This window comes from Phyllobates terribilis, unplaced genomic scaffold, assembly GCF_046119375.1.
Source record: "Phyllobates terribilis strain yellow unplaced genomic scaffold, ASM4611937v1 Scaffold_8__6_contigs__length_399053987, whole genome shotgun sequence".
Classification (NCBI taxonomy): Eukaryota; Metazoa; Chordata; class Amphibia; order Anura; family Dendrobatidae; genus Phyllobates; species Phyllobates terribilis.
This window is the reverse complement of record NW_027362768.1, coordinates 22,033,439-22,054,229: the sequence shown is the minus strand read 5'-3', so window position 1 is coordinate 22,054,229 and position 20,791 is coordinate 22,033,439. Positions and strand designations below refer to the sequence as shown.

The 20,791-nt window shown below is 42.2% G+C and overlaps 1 protein-coding gene across 5 annotated transcripts in view; it reads left to right on the top strand.

Annotated features, from left to right (window-relative positions):
• DENND1B (DENN domain containing 1B) overlaps window positions 1-20,791 on the top strand; it is a 252,584-nt gene that overhangs the window by 20,778 nt on the left and 211,015 nt on the right. The gene's annotated exons all lie outside the window — the stretch shown is intronic.

Genomic DNA, 20,791 nt, shown 5'->3' with positions numbered 1-20,791 from the left:
AGACATTACAGCAGACAGTCACCTCCCAGTAGATTAGAGAGAACTGAAAATTAGAGACAGTCTGCAGAGGGGAAAAACTGGTGGAAAATGGAGTGTACAAGTCATGTACTGACCGGAAATGCTGTTATTCCTCTCCTCTACAGACATGACAGCTTATGAAAACTTACCTGATATGACTTTTATTTTAGAAACCTCTTTATATGTTTCATACCGTTTCTGGTATTTGATGTACATGTGAGCGCTATCTCCATTACTTCACACTTTTCTGCAGGCCTCCTCTGCTTCTCTGTTAATTGAAGAGGACGTTGTGTGGTTTTGTGGCTAAAACAAATATGAAACTCGTCAAACCTTTTCCTTTTTCAGAATAATTTTGAAGAAGTTGTGTTTCATACTGATAGAATTAATGTAACGTGCGCTGGACTTGAGTCATAGTGAAATAAGTTGCATGCATGCCTCTTAGATACAGTATTAAAGGTAACGCTCAACTTATTTACCGTATATTCCGGCGTATAAGACGACCTGGTGTATAAGACGACCCCCCTACTTTCCTGTTAAAATATAGAGTTTAGGATATATTCACCGTATAAGACTACCCCTTTTCCAACGCATACCAAACACCGGTAAAAATTAAAAAAAAACAGATTTGAATTTAACATGGTCCTTTTTTAATTTAAATTCTTATGACATGCAGGTATATAGCAGGAAAACTGTCACTCATAAACATATTAAAATAGGGGGGACCCCACGTCATTTTTTGGGGGGGTCCCCCATTCTAATAGCTAGTAAAGGCTAGGTATTCAGCTGGGGGCTGATATTAGTAGCCTGGGAAGCTCCGTGGGTATTACCCCCTTCCCAGACTTCAAACATCTGCCCCAGCCGTCTGCTTAACCTCCGCTAGAGACTATAATGATGGTGGATCCCACGCCAATTTTCTTTTTAAAAAATCCTTTATTTTAACACTAAATGACAATTGAGGGGTTAATAAAGATGCAGTCCCTAAATTATTATTAATTTTGTAATTCATTTTTCCCAAAAATGTTGACGTGGGCTTCGCCATATTTTTGTGTCCAGCCAGGTACAGCAGGCAGGAACGGGCTGCCCCCAACCACCAGCTGCCTATTTGTACCTGGCCGGACACAACAATATAGGGAAGCCCTTTTTTTTTTAATTATTTCATGAAATAATTAAAAAAAAAAAGACGTGGGGCTTCGCCCTATTTTTGTGTCCAGCCAGGTACAACTAGGCAGCTGGGGGCTGGAATCTGCAGCGCAGGGAGGCCCAAGCTTTCTGGCCCCCCCCGCTGCAAATTGCAGTCCGCAGCCACCCCGGAAAATGGCGCGTTCATAGAAGCGCCATCTTCTGGCGCTGTACCCAACTCATCCAGGGCCCTGGTGCGGTGGCTCACTGGGTAATAAAGGGGTTAAGGCCAGCTTGGCATTATCAGCTGGCCCTAAGCCCGAAATTCATGGGGTCACGCCAATATTAGACATGACCGCCATGAATTTCTAGTAAAGTAATTAAAAAAAACACAAACACCCAGAATAAAGTCCTTTAATTGAAATAAAGACACAATCCTTTATTGTTCTAAATTAAACCATACTTACCATCACGCCCATTCCAGCTGAAGCCAACGATCTCCTGCAATAAAAGTAAAATAATAAAGCAACCTCATCCTTACCTCTCCATGGTTCCCAGGACCGGTCCAGCTCTGCTACATTCACATGACAGGCTGCACCGCAGCAGAACGCTGCCGTTCAGCTTGCCATGCGGCAGACACTGAGAAGCGCAGGCATGCTTGTGCTCCTCAGTGTCTGACTGTGACGGCATCCAGATGAGCCGAGATCATGTCCAATGAACTCGGCTCACCTCATGCACGTCACTGACAGCGTGGGAAAATTCTCCTGCTCCCCGCATGCGCAGTAGAAGTTTCCCACGCTGTCAGTGACGGACGTCCAGGAGGTGAGCTGAGTTCATTGTCGGCTCATCTGGATGCCGTCACAGCGAGACGCTGAGGAGTGCAAGCATGCCTGCGCTTCTCAGTGTCTGCGGGATGACAGGCTGGATGGCAGCGTTCTGCTGCGGTCCAGCCTGTCATCTCGATGTAGCAGAGCTGGAGCTGTCCTGGGAACCATGGAAAGGTAAGGATGAGGTTGGTTTATTATTTTACTTTTATTGCAGGAGATCGTTGGCTTCAGCTGGAATGGGCGTGATGGTAAGTATGGTTTAATTTAGAACAATAAAGAATTGTGTCTTTATTTCAATTAAAGGACTTTATTCTGGGTGTTTGTGTTTTTTTTTTAACTTTGACTATGGGGTTAGTAATGGGGGTGTCTTATAGACGCCTCTCCATTACTAACCTGGGCTTGATGTCAGCTGGCATTATAAGCTGACATCAACCCCAACCCTATTACCCCCTGCCACCGCACCAGGGCAGCGTGGAAGAGCGAGGCTAAGTGCCAGAATTGGCGCATCCTATGAATGCGCCATTTCTGGGGCGGCTGACGGCTGGTGTTTCTAGCCTGGGAGGGGGCCAATATTCATGGCTCCCTTCCTGGGCTATTAATATCAGCCCCCAGCTGTCTGCCTAGCCTTTGCTAGCTATTAAATTAGGGGGGACCCCACGTCATTTTTTTTGGGGGGTCCCCCATTTTAATAGCTAGTAAAGGCTATGTATTCAGCTGGGGGCTGATATTAGTAGCCTGGGAAGCTCCGTGGGTATTACCCCCTTCCCAGGCTTTAAACATCTGCCCCAGCCGTCTGCTTAACCTCCGCTAGAGACTAAAATTAAGGGGAACCCCACGCCAATTTTTTTTTAAATAAATCCGTTATTTTAACACTAGATGACAAGTACAGTAACCAGCACTGTCACTGTTCTTCATATATATGTGACTGACATGTTTCTATCTATCTAATCTATGTGTGATGCTCTATCTTTCTGTTATAAATTGTCGGGTACTGCTGCTGAATTGCCGGCCGGCTTTTTTAAAGAGACGGTGCATGAAAACACTATTATTTGTTTTAATAAATCCTTTACACTAAATTACAAGTACAGTAAGCAATACTGTCACTGTACTTCATATATATGTGACTGACATGTTTCTATCTATCTAATCTATGTGTGATTCTCTATTCTTTCTATTCTAAATTGTCGGGTGCCGGCTTATGCCGCTGCTGAATTGCCGGCTTTTCATATATTGTCACAGAAGCGATGCGAACTTCCCTGCTCCGGACACAGCGCAGCGCTTCTGTGACAAGTGAAAGCTGTCGGCACAGAAGCCCTGCGCTGTGTCCGGAGCTGGGAATACGCAGCGATGTGTCAGTTTCAGCACAGAAGCGCTGACTGTCTGAACCTACCGCCGCCGTATTTTAACTCCCTCCACCTTATATTAACTCCGACATGGCAGGGATACGGCCACGGCAGCTTATTAACACCCCCAGAGTATCCCCGCATGTCAATTTCTGAAAGTTCAAAAGCATTACCGGCGTATAAGACGACCCCAGACTAGACAGAAGATTTTTCAGTCTTCAAAAGTCGTCTTATACGCCGGAATATACGGTATATCTAGATTTGGAAAAAGTTTTACAATGGCATTCTGTGAGCCGGAGAAGAGGGCCACGGAGTAAAAGGAGCTCTGCCTCCGAATCATCTGACTTGTCCTTGTCTTACATGACTGGCCAGTGATTTATATGGACCGCACATTGCTCTCCAGGGTGAAACGTATGACCTGGTGTAGCGTTCTCATAATGGTAATGACGGCTAGCAGTACCGATACTAGATCACCACTTTAAATGTGGTGTTAATTGAAAATGACCTTCACGACTTCTTGTATCAGGAGTGCAAATAAGGCTTTGTTCACATTTGTGTTGGAGGCTTCATTCTGGGCCTCCATTGCAGATGCAACCAAAAATACCAGACAAAATAGCTGCCCGTTGCGTGACGGATACCTGACACACTCTATTATATTCAGTGGGGTCTTTCTGGAGCTATTGGGGTTCGGCACTTTTGTTATTTTTCTATTTCTGTTCTTATAACAGAATTATGAAAATAAAAACATAGATGTGAACAGATCCTTGACTATTTGATGAAATACCTATAATTATGGCCTTTCTACTTTATCCTTTTGCTTGTTATTAACATATAATGTGTATTTCCAGTGAGTAGTTTGATAAATTGCAGATGCGGAGGACCTGTCATCAGGTCAGAAGTGGAGACGTTTTTCTACTTTATTCTTGCTGCTCCCCTGAGTATTCTGGTCATTTATTTTTTGGGTAAATCCACCATTCGATTACAGAGATATGAACCTCTTTATTTTGTGCTGATTTTTATGGTGTTTACAAAAGGGCGTGGGTCACAAGGTAATAATGCCGAGCAGCCTAAAGGCACGCCCCAGAGGATCCTGTGAGAAGAGAATATAAAGATGATCACTTAGTAAAAAGGCCAATATCTCTAAAACCATAAGGCGGATTTTAAAAAAGCAAAAAAGCGGAATACTCAGGGGAGCGTCAAGAATAAAATACGTGCAAAAGATGGCCATTTCTGACCTGTTGACAGGTCCTCTTGAAAGGTAAGTTCGCACTTTGCAAATTTGTTGCAGAAATTTCTATGAAATAAAATCTTTCTATTCATCTCAGTGAAGTTGTTTTAGTAGCAAGCACATAGATTTTGGCAAGCACAATGAGATCAACCCTAAGATTTCCCCATTTTGTGGCAGAGCTCTAATCTTTACACATATCACCAACATGTAAAAAGTATTTTCTGATACTGTATTCATTTTTTTTGTGCTAATACTGAAGTATAGCATTTAACTGTTAACCTATAAAATATAAGAGTGTTCTAATAAATATTGAACAGGTATTAAGTCATATATGGATTAGTAATCCGGGAACCTGTCGTTAGATTCATACTCCTAAATCCCAGGTAGCGTGAGTCCGAGCCTGGCTGCGCCATTGCAGATTGGTATGTTGTTTTAGAGAAAAGATCATTTGAAAAATCGGCAGGTACTATAGGGAGATACCTAACCAATCCAATTATGATCCCTGGCGGGCTTGTCCCCACCCCTCTCCAGTGGATTGACAGGTCTCTCTCTATGAATACAGGTTTCTTTTAACTGTATAGTGTTTTGGGAAGAAATTTATGCTTAAGCGATCACTGTCTTCTCAATCATGTAAATAGTGCAAGCAGATATAGTACAAGCAGATACTTATGAGCAACTTTATCTACTAGAACCTTGATGCTCTTTTCTAGTAAGGGTTATATCTCACGTCAGAGCTGGATTCACAGTTACACTGCTTATTATAACTGTATAATGTCTTCCATTCTGCTGCTGGTTTTGAGATTCTGCAATAGAAAGACAGAGGGATCAGAACCTCCTCATGTCTTTGTATATGTGAGACATCATAGCTGCTAATCTCCATCCTCTAGCATGGAGACAACTGGAAATGTTTGAGATAGAGCCTGCAGAGGGAAAAATTGGTGATATTAGCAGGATAGAAGTCGTATAATGGCCAGGAATATTATTTCTCATATAGTGTATGTTTTAACAAATTATTCACTCCTGCTATATAATATACATGACAGTTTTGCATTAAATATGCTGCTTGAAAATATTAAAGGGGTTGTGCATCTTAGTTTTTTTTTTTAATTACACAGGTTTACTGTAAAGAAAAATAAGTCAGCTGTACATCTGTCCTTCTGCTCAAGATTTTGTGATACCGGTGTAGGAGGCGTAGGACCGCTGAGCTCAGTGATTGGCTGCAGTGGTCATGAGCTGTTGGGAAGCCTTTGGAATTAAAAAAATAATTAACTTGCGAGATTCTTGTGGATGTGTCACATGATTTGTCTTAATATTATTTGTGCCACATGGTATTTCTTGGCAGTAGTGGATATCGTAACTTGTAAGCTTGTATTTGCATGAAATCATACACATGGTTCAGGATGTCCACCCTAGATTGTAATTTCCTGCAGTGCCTTGTAGGGTGATATAGCATAGTGAGAGCCATGTGCTTGTAGTAATGACTTTTAATGAAAGAAAAAGGAAAGTTTTGTGATAACCTGTGCGAATGTTCCCTGAAGCAGGAGAATGACTGGTTTTCATTGATGTTAGTGTCGGCCGGCCTGAAGTACTTACGGAGCTGCTCCATCTTCTGGTAGTGGTCGCGGCAGGGTACTGCACATCCGCCTCCTATTCATTTGAATATGTGAAAATCGGACCACTCTTGGATGCAATCTGTTTTGTCCAATTTTTTTTTGACGGACCAATAGACTTGCATTGCTGATTTTGATCCGACACTTGGATCAATATTGGACATGTCCCTGTGATTTTAGAAAAAAACAAAACGGACATACAAACAGCCACTTAGACTATACTAGGAACGAGTTATTTCTGTGAAAAACATGGAATACTTGGCTCCTGGTAATTTGTGAAGGTGCTATTTTTTATTTTACCGTGACTGTTTTGTGACTGTGCATTTGGGTCACTCACCACCCTTTCCGGCATCTGTCTTATGTTGCATATCCTCTTCCAGCCCTGATCTGGAATTGATATGACCATTCTTACTGCTTTTCTGATTGTTCAGTTCACTTACAGCCTCCTACAAGCCATCAGTGGTTACAAATAAAATTACCTGGAAATGTGAACTGTGAATGCTCTGCACAAAGTCCATACCACTGTGAACTGCATTTTAGGCCAGGTTCAAGCTGCACCTGAGCTCCCGTTCCTGACTCCATTGAGGCCTTCATTCTGAAGAGTTCAGAACATGCATCTTTTGGACTCCGTTTGAGCCTATAAGCACGACAAAATAGAGCAGTTGTGTATTTTGGGCTCCATTTGCCTGATTAAAGTTCATGTCTCAATCAGGAGCCACTTATCAATCCCGATGTTCAAGGCTTCAAACAGAAGCCCCTTACAAAGTCAGGAATGGAGGCTCAAACTTACTCTGAACCCAGACTGAAAGAGGATATTTCACTGGATGTTTTTATTTATTGTCAGTATCTCCTCCAATTGCCCCTATTTCACTGATTCTAGAACAGTTTTTCTTTTTTTTTGTGTCCCTCCGTTCCAATGCTATGCCCCTGCAGTGAAACAGGTGCATGTTTTTCCTTCAACCAACTGGACGTTAATCATAGAATTTGTGTCATAGAGTGGCGAAAAAGCAACAGAGAAGTTCTGTAGTATAGGCCCAGTTGGTTGAAGGAAACCTTTTCATCTTTATTACCCGGTGGCATGAAAACAAAGGAGCATAGAAAAAAAAGAAAAACCGTCCCAGAATCAGTGGAACAGGGGACGTGGGAGGAGAAACTCTAGTAGTTTACATTTATAAAATCAGCGAAAGAAGATCCTCTAGAGCAGTGTTTCCCAAACGCCAGCCCTCATGGCCGCCACAGGTCACGTTTTCAGGATCTCCTTAGTGTTACACTGGTGATGGAAGTATCACCAAGGCATCAGGAATTCTCTCATCTGTGCAACACTATGGAAATCCTGAAAACATGACCTGTGGGGGCCGTGAGGACTGAACTTTGGGAAACACTGCTCTAGACTCTTCTCCCTTTTTTAGCCTCACTAAACCCAATAGGTCCTCGCTCTTGTCCAGATACCCCACCGTGATGACCTATTTCCAAATATAGGCCTAAAGATTGCTGGGCAGAACCAAGCGACAACCGAAAACCATGAGAATGGGTCTAGTTCTGGTTGTGTAAATCATGTTCTAAAACAAAGGTGTGAAGTTCCATTAGAGTTAATGTGTTTCCCATAAGGCTGCCACCCTAACTCACTTTATATGGTTTGCATTCAGCACTAAACAAGACTCTGTTCCTCTCTCGTCTTCCCATCAGTTCGGAGGCTGTCTCACACAGCAGGGCTTGAAAACCTTCCCTTGAGTCCTCTGTCCTACACCTTCAAGCCTGACCTCTTCCCCTCATATTTATTTCTTTGGAACAAGTTCTTCTTGAATTCATACATTTAAAAGTAGTAGTAGTATTTCCGTCATTATCAGCATGATCCCCAGCACTAACACATCTCCGAGTCCCAGTGGATCTGCATGTTTTCTTTGTGATGTGTTCACAGCTAAATCCAGAATAATACACAGCTGCCCCCTGCCTTATGATTTCCTGCTAGTGTCATTAACACCAGAGCCTTGGCAGGGCTTCAAAAGAAAAGCCAGCTTACATACAAACACAGGAACTCATCCGCAGTCCTAGGGATACATGTACATTTTACACCGGAGCTGTACCGCTGACTAATGGAAAAACTAGCAAGTTTAGTGTGCAATACCGCAAGAAATAGTACATTGGTAATGCCGAAATCTTCCAGACTCTTCTGGCCTTTGCTTATCTGCCATTACATCTTCTGTATTGTCCCGGGTGTGGGACAATACAATAATGACCGTCACGGTCTCCGTGCACCTTCCATTATTCTTTATGGGGAAGTTTTCCTATGAGGAATGTTGAAAACTGAATGTTTATGCAACTTAATAGGCTCCTTTGTTGCGTTAACATTGAGTCATTGATGTGAACTCTGAGGAATTTACTAACCAGTTTACTGTAGTTTTGTAGTGATTTTGGCTTAGACCAAACTTTTTTTTTTTTTAATTATAATTTTTCTTCCTATGCTCCAAAGTGAAGGAAATGGTGTACAGGTCTAAGAAAAAAGAACATTGGCCTCTGCTGACCGACAAATGTATTATAATTCATGATGAAAATTTGCATTGCTTATTGTGCAAATCATTGCCTGCTCAGCATGTGTAGACTTCAATTTCTGGCACAGGAAGGAGCAACAATGGGCCAAATTTATTAATTTATTTTATTTAAGCACAGAGGTTGTGTCACAGTATTATTGAAATTTTAGCATGGTTTGTGGGTGTCCAAAACTCACCAAGTAGTCCCAGCCTAACAGTAGAGCCTGACTTTGGACTTGGATTATCAAAGAACACATTATTGAAATGGATGGAACAAAAAAACAGTGAAAGTATAAACGAAAAGAAACAAAACCAATTAGACTTTATTATGACTGTTATAATTTTCATATTTGTATATATACATTGAAAGGGAACTAGGGGATTGAATTTGGATGGCCCCATTGTAGGAATTGTTGGTTTATATGATAGGAAGTGAGACTAAAATAAGCAGGGCTCATTATGGAAAGTAGGAAAAAAAAGTAAACCCTTCTGTTTTAATATCTGTGTAGTAAATTGAAAGACAGGGTAAGATAAAACACCTCTCGTCACATGTGGCTGATAACCGTTACGTATGTACACCTGAAAGAAATTGGCACATTCGGTAAGGATTTATGGATGAGATGAAAGCATATGTATAGAACAGGCAAATGCCCCACATTAAAGCAGAGAATACGGCCTCGTGATGTTACGCTTCACTCCCAGCGTCTGTTCCGATGAGCACAAAAAATGCCATTTGAGGGATGGTAATTTTTGAGCCTTAAAGAAACGGTGGATTGATGAAAATTTTCAGCTCTCTATCTCCTGAGTTTATTAATTTGCTCACCATTTTCAAATACGAAAAGTAGCACTGATTCACACTGAATAGTAAAGAAATGTAACCTGTTATGGGGTTTGTACCCTAATATTGGGGATAACTTGTCCTCATCACACAATGCCTCTTCAGCTGGACAGTAAAAGAAAACGTAACAGGATTTTATAAAGGTTGAATCATATCTGTGTTTTCCTAATCATAACCCATTACTTCTCCAATGTCCCTCCTTACCCATCTGTCTTTGCTCCACTCGACACCACTTTTTACCTATATCACCCCCAACAAGGCCCTCATCCAGGCTCAGATTGGACCACAGAGGAACAAGTGGGTCTCTATGGAGGAGCCAGCCCCCAACCACCTACATGATCAGAACCTGATGTACTACATATTAACAGGTCAGGAGTCTATGGCAAAAATTGCATAATGATAGACTTTGGGCCAGTGTATGGCCACTACTAGTACACTTACCCATCTTGTAGAGGCTGTGCCATAAATGCCCCCTCTGAGATCCTTACCTATCAAGTGAATAGTTTTCCACTTATTCCCAGCCACTGGATTCTCCATATACATCAGTGGATATGTGGCTGCTAACAAGCACAGCCACCTTTTTATTCAAATGCGTGGGGAATGTGTTGGCCAGGAGTTTGCAAACAGGTAATATTTGCTTGTACAGTGGCATGTAAAAGTTTGGGCAGCCCTGGTCATAAATTACTGATAATAGTGAATAGCTCAACAAGTTGAAGATGAAATGATCTCTAAAAGGCCTAAAGTTAAAGATGACGCATTTCCTTTGAATTTTAGTCAAAAAAAAAATATATATATACACTGCTCAAAAAAATAAAGGGAACACTTAAACAACAGAATATAACTCCCAAGTAAATCAAACTTCTGTGAAATCAAACTGTCCACTTAGGAAGCAACACTGATTGACAATCAATTTCACATGCTGTTGTGCAAATGGAATAGACAATAGATGGAAATTATTGGCAATTATTAAGACACCCTCAATAAAGGAGTGGTTCTGCAGGTGGGGACCACAGACCACATCTCAGTACCAATGTTTTCTGGCTGATGTTTTGGTCACTTTTGAATGTTGGTTGTGCTTTCACACTCGTGGTAGCATGAGACGGACTCTACAACCCACAGAAGTTGCTCAGGTAGTGCAGCTCATCCAGGATGGCACATCAATGCGAGCTATGACAAGAAGGTTTCCTCTGTCTGTCAGTGTAGTGTCCAGAGGCTGGAGGTGCTACTAGGAGACAGGCCAGTACACCAGGAGACGTGGAGGGGGCTGTAGGAGGGCAACAACCCAGCAGCAGGACCGCTACCTCCGCCTTTGTGCAAGGAGGAACAGGAGGAGCACTGACAGAGCCCTGCAAAATAACCTCCAGCAGGCCACCAATGTGCATGTGTCTGCACAAACGGTTAGAAACCTACTCCATGAGGGTGGTATGAGGGCCCGACGTCCACAGATGGGAGTTATGCTCACAGCCCAACACCATGTAGGACGCTTGCCATTTGCCACAGAACACCAGGATTGGCAAAGTCGCCACTGGCGCCCTGTGTTCTACACAAATGAAAGCAGGTTCACACTGAGCACATGTGACAGAGTCTGGAGATGCCGTGGAGAGCGATCTGCTGCCTGCAACATCCTTCAGCATGACCGGTTTGGCAGTGATCAGTAATGGTGTTGGGTGGCATTTCTTTGGAGGGCCACACAGCCCTCCATGTACTCGCCAGAGGTAGCCTGACTGCCATTAGGTACCAAGATGAGATCCTCAGACCCCTTGTGAGACCATATGCTGGTGCTGTTGGCCCTGGGTTCCTCCTAATGCAGGACAATGCCAGACGTCATGTGGCTGGAGTGTGTCAGCAGTTCATGCAAGATGAAGGCATTGAAGCTATGGACTGGCCCGCCCGTTCCCCAGACCTGAATCCGATTGAGCACATCTGGGACATCATGTCTCGCTCCATCCACCAACATCACGTTGCACCACAGACTGTCCAGGAGTTGGTGGATACTTTAGTCAAGGTGTGGGAGGAGATCCCACAGGAGACCATCCGCAACCTCATCAGAAGCATGTCCAGGCGTTGTAGGGAGGTCATACAGGCACATGGAGGCCACACACAATACTGAGCCTTATTTTGACTAGTTTTAAGGACATTACATCAAAGTTGGATCAGCCTGTAGTGTGTTTTTCCAATTTAATTTTGGGGGTGACTCCAAATCCAGGCCTCCATTGGTTAATAAATATGATTTCCATTGATGATTTTTGTGTGATTTAGTTGTCAGCACATTCAACTTTGTACAGAACAAAGTATTCAATGAGAATATTTCACTCATTCAGATCTAGGATGTGTTATTTGAGTGATCCCTTTATTTTTTTTTTGAGCAGTGTATATAGGTTTTTTTTTTTTTACTTTTTAAAAATTACTAAAAGGAAAATGGGTTGATGCAAAAGTTTGGGCACCCTGCATGGTTAGTACCTAGTAGCACCCACTTTTGAAAGTGGGTGCTAAAACACTTGAAAACTCTTTGCTATAGTCTTATAACCTTCTCCTGCTTTTGGGGCCTCCACCATTTTCATTTTCAGAGTGCTAGGCAGCTGCTTAGAAGAACCCATGGCTGCTGTTCTTTGGCACAAGGTTACAGGAGGCTGGGTTTTCATAAAGCTGGGAAACTTGCATCACCTGGCCTTTCCTAAAAATGATAGTGAACAAGCCATAACCCTAACAGGCTAATTAAGGTCTGAAACCTTGGTCAAGGTTACCTGAGCACACAAATCACCAAGGGTGCCCAAACTTTTGCATTGGCCCATTTTCCTTTTTGTAATTTTTTAAATGTAAAAGATGTAAATGTATATATTTTTTTGCCTAAAATACAAATAAGATGTGTCATCTCTAACTTTAGGCCTTTTAGAGATCATTTCATCTTCAGCCTAACTGTTTGCAATAACAGTGATTTTGACCAGGGGGGCCCAAACTTTTATATGCCACTGTAGCTACTCCATGAAACTCCGGAGGAGCTCGCCGGTCACAAAATGCAGGAGAAGGACCTGAGCGGCAGCGAAAATAGAAGAAAACGCTGGAAGCTGAGGATCAGACAAGGGGCAGGGGACTTGGATTTTAAGCACCACTCCAGCGGTGAAATAAAAAAAACAACAATGCTGAAGTGGTGCTTTAAAAAACCCTGTAATCTTGCAATATTCACTTTAGCCACTGGGGATTTTTTTGGCTCTTACTTTCTGTTTTTTTTTCCGGAAGTGTTCACAGGAGTTTTCTTATCAGCAGAGGCGGGGTTACAATAATAGGGTCAGGATCCAGCTATTGTTTCTAACATACATGTATTATTCTCCTAAAACAAATGGATGTCTAAATAAAGCCAATGCGAATATTACAAGATTTCTGTTTTTTGTACTTTTAATACAGATTATGCTATGAAAAAAAAGTAGCGACATTTTTAAAACATATCTTTAAACGGAGAAAAATTATTTAATCCATATGCCATTTTCTGTTGATATCCTCCCTTTAAGAAAAAAAATTGATTTGTGAGTGTATGTAAGGTGGGACATATAAACTGTTTGTGAAAGTATCCCTGATCCATAATGGTATAGCATTCACAACAAAAATAGTCTGACCATCAGGAGTGAAAAGACAAAAAAAGGAAAATCGCATCTACTTTATGAAACACTTATGTCTTTTCTTTGACTTTGGAAAAAAGTTCTGTTAGAATAATATTGCACCAGATATTTTCACATTGATAAAATCAGATAATCCTGAGCTGCCTATGATGTTTTCTATTCTTCATGATGTATTACACTGCATTGGAAGATACTTGCGGTTTCATCTTTCTGGGTTATCCTGAAGCTATTTAAATAATGATTGTTGAGCTTTTATTGGCCTGAGAAAAACCTCGGCACTCAGTATAGCTCTTTTGAACTTCAAGATTTTAATATCATAATGTAAGTGCAGTCCAGGAAAACAACAAAAGTTTCGGCCTACATGGCCTTCATCAGTGGAATCCGACCGCTTATGGAGATCAGTGAAACCGGGGAATGGGCAGGACTCTATGTCTCAAAGGTGAAAGGTCAGTAGGACCTGTGTCACCTGCCAATACCATGTGGGGCTCGAACGCAGTGTCCACTGCTGGTTCCAGTGTATTGGCAGGCTATAGAACACAACATAACGTGTCATCAGGGTTTTGCCACCTAATCTGAGGACAGCATCATGTAGGGGCAGATACCCTGATTCCAGTGATGTATCACTTAAGGGGCTGGTTTTTATAGTTTCAATAAAATCACAGTTTTATCAGCAGGAGATTACCATTAGATGGCTAGTAAACCTGCTGCCAGGTAGTCCAATCACGCCAACACCACAGATTGGCAGCTTTCTATGTACACTGTGTAAGGTCCGTAAACTGCCAGTCAGTGGTGTGGGCGGGATTATACAGAGCTCGGCATTCAGAGAACTGCTAGATCTGTAGCAGAGAAAACAATTACTTTATCAAAATGACAGCAGGCAGCCTGATAAGTGACACATCGCTGAAATTGGGGTCTCTGCCCCTACATTATGCTGCTCTCAGATGGGGTAGCAAAAACCTTGTGACAGATTCCCTTTAAAGCACCATAGTGACTTGTCAGAAGTTGTCATCGGTGGAGGTTTGGTTGCTGAGACTCCCAGTAACTGTTGGAAGCAATGAGCCACCTTCAGGGGTCGACGCCTGGGCTGGTTATTCCATTCTCACACTTTCATAGCCCTTTAACAATATATTTTGCATCCCTGTACAACGTAACGTAGCTGTGTTTTTTCTTTAATATAAGAGTCCTCCGGGATTTGGGTAAACGCCTCTTAGGGTTTATTGATGACCTCTAATCTTCGGGACCCCAGCTGCACTAACTGCAACTTCCCTACAACATCCATTTTATAACATATGCAAAACTGGTGCGATGCTTTAAGGTGGCAGCTATATAAACTGCTCAACGTTCCACAAATTTCTTTTTCAACTTTTATGTTTAAAATCTGTCCGACAATGAAAAGGTGATATGTAACGAAAAGAAACCTTTGCAGAGAGCGAATCTTCAATTAAAATATGATCCTTCTTTGTTTTGGAAATAAATGGCAAATATTGCTGGGTTGGTTCATATTGCCATATGGGTATTGTGACATTACTACAAGAATGAGCCAGCACAGAGCATGTTAATCCTTAAAGATTTATTTTGACCCATCCTTGACTCCCAGCACGGTGTCTGCCTAATCCCCATTCACATGTTCTTTTCAAAACCGGCTGATTCCTCACTCTGTGACTTCCTGTGACGCAGCGCCTGATTGAGATGGATCATGTATTTATATATCTGATGTATATAGAATTAGCAGGCGCTTGCACATTACACCTGAGTTATAATATTATGAAATCATTGAGAGCTGCTGTATATTCTGCTGGCCTCTTGGCATCGTGGTGTAATGCTGTCTGCATACATTGCTTTTCTGTGCTAGCGGGGCACAATGACATCTCCAGAGTCCAAAACTCATGACTGCTAAAACTATGTCTCCAGTCATCAGAACAATGCCAGCCTTAACACATGGCCCGGTGTGGAGATGATCAGGAACACTGCCGGTCCCCTCCATGTTTCCACTCCAGTGGTTGAGCGGATTCTCTTGACCCCCTCGACGGGGTGACTGAGGAGACGCCGCCAGTCCAAGCTCCTCCACAGCATGGGCATTGTGCGAGCGGGCTACTCTGCCATGCTCAGACAAGCCACACAAAAGCCACTCTTTTGTTTGGCACAACAAAGACACAACAAGTGTGACACAATTGCAGTCTTATCACAGAAAGGCCAGACTGTGTGGGGCACTCTCTGCTCCAGGCTGGTGAGAAGACGACTTGGTTATCGGCTTTTGCTACTTTTATTTCAGATATTTGTATTATATCTGACAAATTTTCTAGCAGCCACTGCTTTATTACGCTACCGTGTGCAGATCAGGCATATTACTGATTCACATAGCACTAGCTTACCCTTGTGCTGTACAGAGAGTGCTCATGTATAGGTCACGGGCTCCCATAGGGCTCACAATCAAATTATTTTGTGGGTGCTACACTGTACAGACATGCTTATCTTATTAAACGTTTTGCACCAAGTCCCTGCCTGCAAAAGCCTGCAGCCATACAGTGGTGGCCAAAAGTATTGGCGCCCCTTCAATTCTGTCAGATAATACTCAGTTTCTTCCTGAAAATGATTGCAATCACAAATTCTTTGGTATTATTATCTTCATTTAATTTGCTTGCAAGGAAAAAACACAAAAGAGAATGAAGCAAAAATCAAATCATTGATCATTTCACACAAAACTCCAAAAAAGGGCCGGACAAAAGTATTGGCACCCTCAGCCTAATACTTTGGTTAGCCAAAATAACTGCGAACAACCGCTTCCGGTAACCATCAATGAGTTTCTTACAATGCTCTGCTGGAATTGTAGACCATTCTTCTTTGGCAAACTGCTCCAGGTCCCTGATATTTGAAGGGTGCCTTCTCCAAACTGCCATTTTGAGATCTCTCCACAGGTGTTCTATGGGATTCAGGTCTGGACTCATTGCTGGCCACCTTAGAAGTCTCCAGTGCTTTCTCTAAAACCATTTTATAGTGCTTTTGGAAGTGTGTTTTGGGTCATTGTCCTGCTGGAAGACCCATGACCTCTGAGGGAGACCCAGCTTTCTCACACTGGGCCCTACATTATGCTGCAAAATTTGTTGGTAGTCTTCAGACTTCATAATGCCATGCACACGGTCAAGCAGTCCAGTGCCAGAGGCAGCAAAGCAACCCCAAAACATCAGGGAACCTCCGCCATGTTTGACTGTAGGGACCGTGTTCTTTTCTTTGAATGCCTCTTTTTTTTTCCTGTACACTCTATGTTGATGCTTTTTCCCAAAAAGCTCTACTTTTGTCTCATCTGACCAGAGAACATTCTTCCAAAATGTTTTAGGCTTTCTCAGGTAAGTTTTGGCAAACTCCAGCCTGGCTTTTTTATGTCTCGGGGTAAGAAGTGGGGTCTTCCTGGGTATCCTACCATACAGTCCCTTTTCATTCAGTCGCCAATGGATAGTACGGGTTGACACTGTTGTACCCTCGGACTGCAGGGCAGCTTGAACTTGTTTGGATATTAGTCGAGGTTCTTTATCCACCATCCGCACAATCTTGCGTTGAAATCTCTCGTCAATTTTTCTTTTCCGTCCACATCTAGGGAGGTTAGCCACAGTGCCATGGGCTTTAAACTTCTTGATGACACTGCGCACAGAAGACACAGGAACATTCAGGTCTTTGGAGATGGACTTGTAGCCTTGAGATTGCTCATGCTTCCTCACAATTTGGTTTCTCAAGTCCTCAGACAGTTCTTTGGTCTTCTTTCTTTTCTCCATGCTCAATGTGGTACACACAAGGACACAGGACAGAGGTTGAGTCAACTTTAATCCATGTTAACTGGCTGCAAGTGTGATTTAGTTATTGCCAACACCTGTTAGGTGCCACAGGTAAGTTACAGGTGCTGTTAATTACACGAATTAGAGAAGCATCACATGATTTTTCAAAGGGTGCCAATACTTTTGTCCACCCCCCTTTTTTTAGGTTTGGTGTGGAATTATATCCAATTTGGCTTTAGGACAATTCTTTTTGTGTTTTTTTTCATTGAAGACAAATTAAATGAAGAGAATAATACCAAAGAATTTGTGATTGCAATCATTTTCAGGAAGAAACTGAGTATTATCTGACAGAATTGCAGGGATGCCAATACTTTTGGCCAGCACTGTATGTAACTGATTGTGTTGCAGATTAGTCTTTATCCTCCGTAAGGTGACATCCAATTGTTCCGCCATACAGTGACATGACCAGTGTTATTCATAGCATATATGAGTATATCACCAGAGACAGTGTGTGATGCCGTCGGGAGACAGATATGTGCAGGGACGTGTCACCCAATACTGTTCATGCTGGTGCCAGGTGGTCAGAGCAGAATTTGTAATGACCCCAATTCATTGCCGGGTAAAATATTGATCCAGCTTGTCCGAGTTCGGACTGCCAATCGTTTTGTCTCCTGGACGCTCTCTCACAAAGAGAACACGAGCGCTCTGTCCAACAAGCGCTCCTATGTATGGGAGAGCTGGCCAACATAGCGGCCGGCCGACAGCCATCTGTGGTCTATGATGGGCTATTGTGTCCTATTTACATTAATGGATAAGGATTATGGGGGCAATTTACCAAAGGTTTTTAGCCTTAAGGTTTTTTGACTTTTCGCATTTTCACCCAGCTCTGACAAAGTGGACGGAGCTGGGGCGGAGATGTGGCAACCCCCGATTGTCTAATTCCTAGGTACACTTCAACTGCGAGAGAAAGAATCTTTAAAACAAAGTCCATAAAATCACATTGTATGATTTTCACATAATTAATTTGCATTTTATTGCATGAAATAAGTATTTGATACAGTAGAAAAACAGAACCTAATATTTGGTGCAGAAACCTTTGTTTGCAATTACAGAGGTCAGACGTTTATTATAGTTCTTCACCAAGTTTGCACACACTGCAGCAGGGATTTTGGCCCACTCCTCCATACAGATCTTCTCCAGAACTTTCATGTTTCGAGGCTGTTACTGGGCAACATTGAGTTTCAGCTCTCTCCGAAGATTTTCTATTAGTTTCAGGTCTGGAGACTGGCTTGGTCACTCCAGGACCTTGGCGTGCTTTTTAAGGAGCTACTCCTTACTTGCCCTGATTGTGTGTTTCGGGTCATTGTCATGCTGGATGACCCAGCCACGACCCATCTTCAATGCTATTAATGAGGGAAGGAGGTTGTTGGCCAAAATCTCGCAATACATGACCCCATCCATCCTCCCTTCAATACGGTACAGTCGACCTGTCCCCTTTGCAGAAAAGCATCACCAAAGTATGATGTTTCCCCCACCATTCTTCACGGTGGGTACGATGTTCTTGGGGTTGTACTCATCCTTGATACCAAAAAATTCTATTTTAGTCTCATCTGACCACATGACCTTCTCTTTGCCTCCTCTGGATCATCCAGATGGTCATTGGCGAACTTCAAACGGGCCTGGACATGTGCTGGTGTGAGTAGGGGGACCTTACGTGCCCTGCAGGATTTTAATCCATGACGTTGTAGTAGGTTTCTAACACTGTTTGAGACTGGGGTCCCAGCTCTCTTCAGGTCATTCACCAGGTCCTCCAGTGTAGTTCTGGACTGATTCCTGACCTTTGTCAGAATCATCCTTACCCCACAAGGCGAGATCTCGCATGGAGCCCCAGACTGAGGAAGATTGACAGTCATCTTGTGTTTTTTTCCATTTCCTAATGATTGAGCCAACAGTTGTTGGCTTCTCACCAAGCTGCTTGCCTATTGTCCTGTAGCCCATCCCAGCCTTATGCAGGTCTACAATTTTGTCCCTGGTGTCCTTGGACAGCTCTTTGGTCTTGGCCATGGTGGAGAGATTGGAATGTGATTGAGTGTGTGGACAGGTGTCTTTTATACAGGTAACAAGTTCAAACAGGTGCAATTAATACAGGTAATGAATGCAGAGTAGGGGGGCTTCTTAAAGAAAAACTAACAGGTCTGTGAGAGTCAGAATTCTTGCTGGTTGGTAGGTGATCAAATACTTATTTCATGCAATAAAATACAATTTAATTATGTAGAAATCATACAATGTGATTTTCTGGTTTTTATTTTAGTTTCTGTCTCTCACAGTTGAAGTGTACCTACGATTAAAATTACAGACTTCTCCCATTTTTTGTAGGTGGGAAAACTTATAAAATCCGCAGTGTATCAAATACTCATTTTCCCCACTGTAATAGAGTTACGGTACATCAGTGAATCTCAGCTGCCATGTCAACCCATCAGCACTCCTCAGCTGGGTTATGGGGCATTGGATGCCACAGGTACTATTGACAGCAGTATATAAGGGGTTAAACAGTCAAGATCAGAGCTTCCTCCAATCCTGAACTAATTCCAAAATGAAGAAGATGAAGACGACTTTCCCTTAATTATTTATTTGTTTGTTTGTTTTTGTGGAAAAAATATAGGAAAAGTTGATTTTTGTGATTTTACTTTTTAAATTATTTTTTATAACTTTCACCAGATACTGGAGGTAACCTGTTAAAATCAAACATCACAAATTTATATCTACTGTATAATAAATCTCGTTTGTTGCAATCTGATATTTGGACTTTTTCCTTTTTATAAATATTTTTTTTAAATTTCATTACAGGATTACTGTTTAACTTGTCCTTTAAACTTGTAACTTGTTAGCCTATTTGTGCATAGAACATTATTGTTCGCTGCCATTATGACACAGAGTTGCTAGAGCAGCACTTGGTGTTCCCTAACAACAGGCTGAGTGTACAGACAGGTAGACAGGTGAGCTTCTCGCTAAGTCCGACGCCTGAAGGTACTGTCTCTGGTTGCATCATCTTGAAGGCCTGGGACCCAGACAAACGGGGGAGACCCCTTTGATCGCCCCATTGATAACGGTGATCACGGGGTTGCACAGGCGGAGCGATCACTTAGTTTTCTCAAACTTCAGAAATGGAAATAATAATCATTTCATTTAAGTATCTACTGTAATTCGCTGTATGATTCTACTATGCACGCTGCAGCATGTTATGGCGTGTCGTGAGAAATATGTCATAAAGACATTTGAAGAGGATTTTTTTCATTGAAATTTCCTGTTTTGTCTCATATCCAGTTGCTTGATATTCATATTCCATTTCTGTATCTGAATGACCATACATTTCTTCAGCTCGGTATTTAGATTTTTCCTTCTTTAACTCTGTGTGTGGAACGTATCTAAATTCTGGTCGCTCCACATTCCCTGCAGGAAATTCACAACTGATCTCAGAATTTTAAGTATTTCTGGTTGGCATGAAAATGGAAATGCAAAATATTCTTCTTTACTTAAAAAAAAAAAAAAGAAAAAAAAAGGAAATTTGTTCTTTTTTCTCCCCCTGCGTATATGGGTTAGGCCCTCATGATTTGACTATTCCCTGCCAAGATATCAGTGGTTAGGTTTAAAGATTCAAGTGGTGAGATTGCGGTATGTGACAACACTTAATTCTCACCTGCAGCCGATTGTGACATTACTGCTGGGTTGTCTACCTGGCCTGGTGCTCATGGGGCACCGCTTCATTCAGGTCTTTCGTGTTTTGTCTGCTTACGGTGTCATTACTGTCAGAAGCGCTAGAGTATACTATACATATCCCACTACTCAAACACTGAAAATATTGCATTGAACTGTTGTTTCAGACATCTCAACATGGTGCG